We start from the raw sequence: 7500 nt of genomic DNA, 5'->3' as shown, positions 1-7500 counted from the left end.
CTCAGCTGACGTTATTATTCTAATGATAATCAATATTTTGGATTAAATGAGAAAACAAAAAAATTCCGGATCTTCACATGATAACAAACTGAATCTTTAAAAACTAAAAGTACGACAATATTAACGTCCTGAAAATTAAAACCCTGAACAGTTTTGACAGCTGACGGGACAGACGGACAGACGGACCGAGTCTCTCTGTGAAGTGGATCAGAACCAGCCGAACACATGAAATCAGAAGCAGACTTACTGTCAGTGAAGGCAACATGAAGCCGACATGCAGAGATCAGATCAGACTGACTTCCCTCTTCCTCTTCCTCTTCCTCTCTCACTTCCTCTCAGACGTCTAAACTCCTTCTGCTCTTCGTCTCTCCGTCCCTCCTCTTCCTCATGACCCGCGTGCTGCCTTGCTCCGGGGCTCCAAACCGACGAACTCGCAGCCTCCCCGGCTTTTTCCGTCCTGTTGGCCGTTGCCGTGGCGGCAGACACGGCAATAATCCCCGTGGCAACAGCTCACCGCCCTCGACGACCGCACGCTCTGCTGTTGGAACAACAGCTGAGCCGCTGCTGCTCTTCAACCTCCTCTTCCTCACCCTCCTCCTCCTCACCTCCTCCTCCTCTCTCCTCCCTCATCTTTTTTTTTCCTCCTCTCTGCTCTCTCTCTCTCTCTCTCTCTCTCTCTCTCTCGTCTTTTTATCTCTTCATCTCCTCCATCGTTCTACTTTTCTGTCGGACATTAATCCTCCTGAAATCTGAGCAGTTACAGATTACAGGTATTTATTTCTGAACAAACCTCAGCTGTTGTATTAAAAGGAGATAGAAGCAGGAGAAACCAGAAGGAGGAGAAACCAGAAGGAGGAGTCGTAAACTTCCCGCCACAAAATGAAACACATTCTTAAAAAAAAAGTTCCTCTTTGATTGTTTTCTTGATTTAACAAACTGCGAAGTGAAACGTTCACCTGAGACCTGAACTCGTGCCTGCAGCCTCCACTGTGGAGGTTCCACGCGCCCGTCCAGCGGCCCGACCTCCTCACTTCTTAAAGGGCCGGCGTCCTCCGTCTGAAGGAGAAACCTCGTCGCTCCGCAGACGTTAAACTGGAGACGCCCGTTTGTTTCCGTAACTTTCGAACTGCTACCGAGCAGTCGCCAAACATCTCCGGAAGACGATTCATCCAAAAGCATTAAAACGAACCGAATTCATCAATAAATAAATTCATCAATAAATCAGTTCATCAATAATCCACTGAGAACTAAGAGGCAGAAACAGACGGGCGACACGAACTACGAACCGCTGACCGATATAAAAGCTGCTGCAGACGAAGAGGGAACGCTGACGATGTTTTCCTCTGAACAAAGAACTCTACGGAACTTATCGATAACCGGATCAAAGGAAGCGATCGCGGATCAGAACATGTTGACGAACACCGACGGGTCCCGATGCTGAAACCCTGCAGCTTTAATGTGTCCACGTCTGAATGATTCATCGAAGCGGCAGCAGAGCGACGCCTCTTGTCTGCAGCTGCTTTATTGATGAGGACGATGTCGTCCAAACTAAGAGCTCGTCTTCTTCCTCTTTCAGCCGGCCGATGTTTCCGGAGGACCGGAAGCGTTCCCACCGTCCGTCCGTCCGTCCGTCCGTCCTCCAACCAGCTGAGAGTAAACCGGAGGAGCAGAGCGGCAGGACGGAAACATCCTCCGACAACATGTTCATCCGCTGGTTTCACATTTAAACCCAGCAGGTTAAACTGAGTCCAGAAAACTACTTTTTCCTCTATTTCAGGTTGGACCGTCCCTTTAAGAGAAACTCTGCTCGATGCTAACCAAGCGTGACGTCATCCGTCGGTTTGTTAGCGACTGTTTATTTATGAATATTTAAATAATCGTTAAAATATAAAAAATTGTCTGAGAGATTTGGACGTCACGGTTCAAAGAACAGAAACACGTTAAAAATAATCAGTTATTAAAATAGTTACAAGTGAATTCAGAAACTTATTTCTTGCTCTAAATGCACATCTCAAGTCGCCATTTTATTATTTTGGAGGTGGAAGTGACCATATTTGGATGAGCTTGGAGGAGACAATGGAATCTAGGCCCCGCCCAAATGTTGAGGCCACACCCCTTAACCTTTACGTTGCCCAAACATAATTTATAACTGCTAGCTGTCGAGCTAATTTGCTTCATGAGATTTTTTTGTGTTGCGCTCTCAGCTGGGTGTGAAGGGGCGGGGCAGGAGGCGGGGCCTTGATACCATGTCTCCACAAGGTATCTTATCCTTTAAGATCAGCGAGGTAAACAATCAGCAGTATTTTATTTGTAATTCTCATTTCAGCCACTAGAGGGACCTTTAGAGTTTCGAGTTACGTAAAACAGGTGCCACCCGGTGCCCAAGTTTAATATCACATACAAACACGGTGTGACGAGAAACGTGTGTCGGTGTGGAAATATGTTTGAGTTTTCAAACTAAAAAAAGAAATAAAGGAGACGCGAAGACGACGTGGAGGAGACGCGTGAATAGAAAAGGACGAAGTTCAGATGAAGGACAGAAAGAGAAGAGACATCCGAATAATGAACTCCTCTCAACTAACAGCTCTGAATGACCAGACCCAGACACAGAGACAAAGAGAGAGTGTGTGGATGTGTGTGTGTGTGTGTGTGTGTGTGTGTGTGTGTGTGTGTGTGTGTGTGTGTGTGAGGTAATTACTGCCTCCATTAGAAAGCTGTGATCACGTTAAACACTCACCTCTGACACACACACTGATCAAAGTCATGACGGTGTGTGTGTGTGTGTGTGTGTGTGTGTGTGTGTGTGTGTGTGTGTGTGTGTGTAAAAGCTCTCAGCAGCTCTCGTATGAACTAATAACTGTTATTTAGTGTCATTACAGTGAATCTGTGCGACACATCAGAACTTCGAACACGACTTCTGAACCACCCTTCAACAGATCCACTAATACAACAACAATAACACAACAAACGTAACGACATCAACAACACAGACACACACATAAATGAGCTCAGGCCCAGATAAGGTTTCTGGATCATGTTCATATCTGGTTTCTTCTTTGTAGAGTTTTTAACCTGCGTTTGTGGACGCAGCAATGAACTGTGTTCACAGACGATGGTTTTTAGACGTGTTCCTGAGCCCATGCAGTGATTTCCACTACGGAATTGTGTCTGTTTTTAATGCAGTGCCCGAATATCACGATCACTGACTGTCCACGGTGAAGATAGCTGTGCAAACCTTTGTGCGTGTGTGTGTGTGTGTGTGTGTGTGTGTGTGTGTGTGTGTGTGTGTGTGTGTGTGTGTTGTGTGAACTCCTTTGAGACAAACAACAACAGATCTCTCAGATTCAGATTCAGTCCTGCGACTCAGATGATGGAGAGTTTAGAAGTGAACGAGGGACACACAGAGAGAGAGAGCGGTCCAACTGGCTGAGAGAACCTCTCTCTCCCTCTCTATCGACTCTGTTCGACTGCTGTCGTCATGGTAACCAGGCAGGCATGATGCAGATCATTATGGGTTAAAGTGAAAGAGGGACTGAAACAGGCAAAAGCGCAACAAACCCACCTACAGTATGTACCTGTTCATCCATCCAACATCCATCCTACCTTCCTACCTTCCTTCCTTCTTCCTTCCTCCTTCCCTTCCTCCCTCCCCCCCTCCCTCCGAGGTGTGATCGGACCAGTACCCATTCCCTCCAGTAAACTTGTCCCGCTTACAAGAAATGATCCTCTCTGGCATGTGAAGAAAGAACTTCACAAACAGTCGCACCACTGTTCCCTGAAGGCCGAGCGGTTCATTACATCCACCGAATATAACGTGTGAATCAGAATCACCACGTTTTGATGTATTTATTCGCAGGACAGCAGCAGTCTGAAGGTTGAAAAGTAGCTCAGACAAGTTTATTAAAACTCTATTACAATGTTACGAAGGAAAACTGGACTAAAATGTCGCAGAGGAAACCTTTCTACTCTGTTTATACCAATAAAGTTTTGGAGAAAGAAGAAGAAGAACAACAACAACAAGAAAAACAAGAAGAAGAAGAACAAGAACAAGAACAAGCAGCAGCCATTGAGGCGCCTCAGAAACAAGATCCACAGAGTCACGGCATGCTGCAGCCGACTGGGGCTCTGGCATCATTTGCAGTGTGTGTGTGTGTGTGTGTGTGTGTGTGTGTGTTTGTGTGTGTGTGCATGCAGCCTCGTTGCCAGCAGCGGGCTGAACTAATCAGTTTGCGTGTTAGCTGCAGCGCTGCGCGACCTTTTGACCTCAGGCTGCTGTGACGGACTCATGAAAACAAGGATGAACATTCAAATCTGCGAAGCAACGGAAACATCCCGAGACTCACCACCACCACCACCACCAACAACAACACAACAGGAGATGCAGTGATGTTACCATGGTTACAGAGGAGGCGCTCACACCTCAGCGGTCCGTGTGTTTCCGTGATGGATTCAGTCTCTAACCTGTCGCAGCGGCACGACTGCAGGAGGCAACGACCGACAAATCCATCACACACACACACACCGGCTAATTGGTCCTGTGTGTGTGTGTGTGTGTGTGTGTGTGTGTGTGTGTGTGTGTGTGTGTGTGTGTGTGTGTGTGTGTGTTCTTATACGTCTGTCTTTGTGAGGACATTTTTGGTTCTCACTTTGGGACTTGTTCTAGGATTCAGGGTCATATCAGTTGTGTTAAATGTAAATGTGTGTGTGTGTGTGTGTGTGTGTGTGTGTGTGTGTGTGTGTGTGTGTGTTACCTTGTGCAGACAGGTGCGTTGATCAGTGTCCGTCTCAGCAGGGACCTGAAACAAACAAACACCCATCGGATTAAAAACCACAAACAGTCGCAGCAGGGTCAGTTAAACGGTGTGCGAGTCCTGCTGGCGCCCCCTACAGGCAGCAGAGTGCATCGCAGCAGGAAGATGTGAACAGCTGAGGCATCTCATCGAGAAATAACGGCAACTAAAATCGAAGAACCAGAGACTCCATGAAAAACCCCGACGCAGGTCAGATACACAGTAAAAGGTTGTTTTTCGTTGTTTACGTGTTCAGTCGACGGAGTTCGATTATAAAAGTCTGAAACTCTAGAATGCAACGCTTCGCTTCAACCAGATTAGAGTCACAGGCGCACGGAGGTTCACGAAGTATCCCTGCCAAATATCAGGGAAATTCACCACCAGGTGGCGCTACAGCTAGCATATAAATAAAGAAATGACTATATTTTTGACTGACTACGCTTCAAATTTGATCCAATCTTCACCAAATTTGAGTCACAGGTGCACATATGTTCACAGAGTAGCCCTGCCAAATATCGGGGAGTTCCACCACCAGGTGGCGCTACAGCTAGCATTTAAATATTGGAATTTAAATAAGAAGGTACAAGGTCACATGACACAAAAAAAAAACAATAATCAATGAGTTCCTTAAAGGTCACCGTCAGTCGGACGGTGAAGTCCAGATCAAAAAATTACAGACATCACAAATCAGCCAATCAGCACACAGGATTTGACCTCCAGTTTAATCAGGCGTGAGGGAAACAGGAAGCACCCGTTTAACACTATCAAAGTAAAGTGCAATAATTAACAGATTTATTATTTTAGTGGTTTGAAAGACAATTAATCTAACAATTAATTTAGTAATTTTTCATATTGTTCTTCTTAAGAGTGACATTTTTATCTTTTAATAAAGTTAATCTAAAAAACAAAACAAATTAAAGACACCAGTTTTGTTTATTTATCATGAAATGATGAAAATAATTGTTGGTTGGAGCCACAAAAATTATTTTCAGTCCTTCTGCCAGAACAATGAACCACAACACACACACACACACACACACACACACACAGACACACACACACACACACACACACACACACACACACACACACACACACACACATTCACACTCAGCAGCCTGCTGGGAGTTGTTGGTCAGTTGGCACCGAGACACCAGACAACTGCTGCTCATCCTCCACCTGAGACCCTGAGGGAGTGTGTGTGTGTGTGTGCGTGCATGCGTGCGTGCGTGCGTGTGTGTGTGTGTGTGTGTGTGTGTGTGTGTGTGTGTGTGTGTGTGTGTGAGTGTGCGTGTGTGTATAGTAATTACCACCGTGAGGCAGTCTGCCAGCAATGCAGGCACACACACACATGAAGCTGAGACACACTGAAACAAAACCTGACAGACAGACAGACACACACACACACACACACACACACACACACACACACACACACACACACACACACACACACACAGCTCCACAGGTAGAGTAATGGAACAGTAAATCAACATGGTGACAGGAAGTTGGTGAGGCTGACAGGAAATGGAGAATCTCTCCGGGCGTGTCTTCTTCTCTGCTGCACGCCGTGTTTGAGTTTGTGTGTGTGTGTGTGTGTGTGTGTGTGTGTGTGTGTGTGTGTGTGTGTGTGTTCATGTGTGTGTGTTCATTGTTTGGTTACAACCTGCATCATTATCGTGTGTGTGTGTATTTCCTCCTGCTGTGTTTCCATGAATGTCTCTCTGTGTCCTCTCACTGTCCAGGTGTCCTCTGATGAGTCAGTTCCCAGTTTGGGTGCATCAGAACCAGGATGGGTCGGGACTGACCCGGACTGATCAGAACCACCAGAATCCTTCCAGTCTGAACTGATGAGAACGTACACGCGAGCTGATGCTCACACTTCCTGTCTCTACATCAGGACAGATGTGGCTCCGCCTCCATTTGGACCGCAGGCCAAAGATTTCACCACAGGACATCCTGAAACTATAAAACTGATCCAGCAGGTTCCCCCCCCTCCTCATCCTCTTCTTCCTCCTCCTCTCTCCATCCACCGCCTGTTTACTGCCTCCATTACAGAATTACCCCCTCCACCTCCCTCCCCACCACCCTGATGTCATCTCCAATTAATTTATTACGAGCTGTAAACAAACCAGATTCGACACTGAGAGCGACACGGGTCGATCAGAACACGCACCGCATACGCTCCTCTTCCTCCTCCTCCTCCTCCTCCTCTCTATCCTCCTCTGTTTCCACCTCCCTCCTCATCCTCCTCTTCCTCCTCTCCATCCTCTCCATCCTCCTCTCCGTCCCTCCGGGCGATCCATCCATCCTGCCCACTCAAGAGACAGAAATAGACTGATGGAGAGCAGGAGACTCTGCTGGGAGCTGACCACTGGACACACACACACACACACACACACAATACTGCATATATATACACACACACACACACACACACACACACTGTACTGTATGTTCCTATAGACACACACACACTGTATATAAACTGCTGCGTTTTCTTTTTCCCATGATGCTCAGCTGACAGCCGGTTTGATTTATGAATCGACTGTTTAATATTGAACAGCTTCCAGTTTATGAGCTTCTAACCTTGATGGTATATTTTTCCGTCCGATCGGAATCACACCGCATCAGTTTCAGTCCAATCAACGGAGTGGACAGTAAAGAGCGTCCAGTCGTTTTAGCGTCAATCAGCTGATACCCGTACGGG

The 7500-nt window shown here is 46.6% G+C and overlaps 1 protein-coding gene across 7 annotated transcripts in view; it reads right to left on the bottom strand.

Moving 5' to 3' along the window:
* The window catches only part of sulf2b (sulfatase 2b), a 37564-nt gene that overhangs the window by 12531 nt on the left and 17533 nt on the right, over window positions 1-7500 (bottom strand). For 6 of the 7 annotated variants that reach the window (XM_069177769.1, XM_069177765.1, XM_069177767.1 and 3 more), the window contains exon 4: window positions 4752-4796. The gene's annotated coding sequence lies outside the window, so the exon portion shown is untranslated. Of the gene's footprint in view, window positions 1-247; window positions 573-4751; window positions 4797-7500 lie in introns of those variants that run through there. The other variant, XM_069177764.1, reaches the window with a different exon arrangement.

This window comes from Embiotoca jacksoni, unplaced genomic scaffold (assembly GCF_022577435.1).
Source record: "Embiotoca jacksoni isolate LCO1_2020_lvr unplaced genomic scaffold, fEmbJac1.0.p SCAF_77, whole genome shotgun sequence".
In the NCBI taxonomy this organism is placed as follows: domain Eukaryota; kingdom Metazoa; phylum Chordata; class Actinopteri; family Embiotocidae; genus Embiotoca; species Embiotoca jacksoni.
The sequence above is the reverse complement of the archived record's forward strand: the minus strand, read 5'-3'. Positions and strand labels throughout refer to the sequence as shown.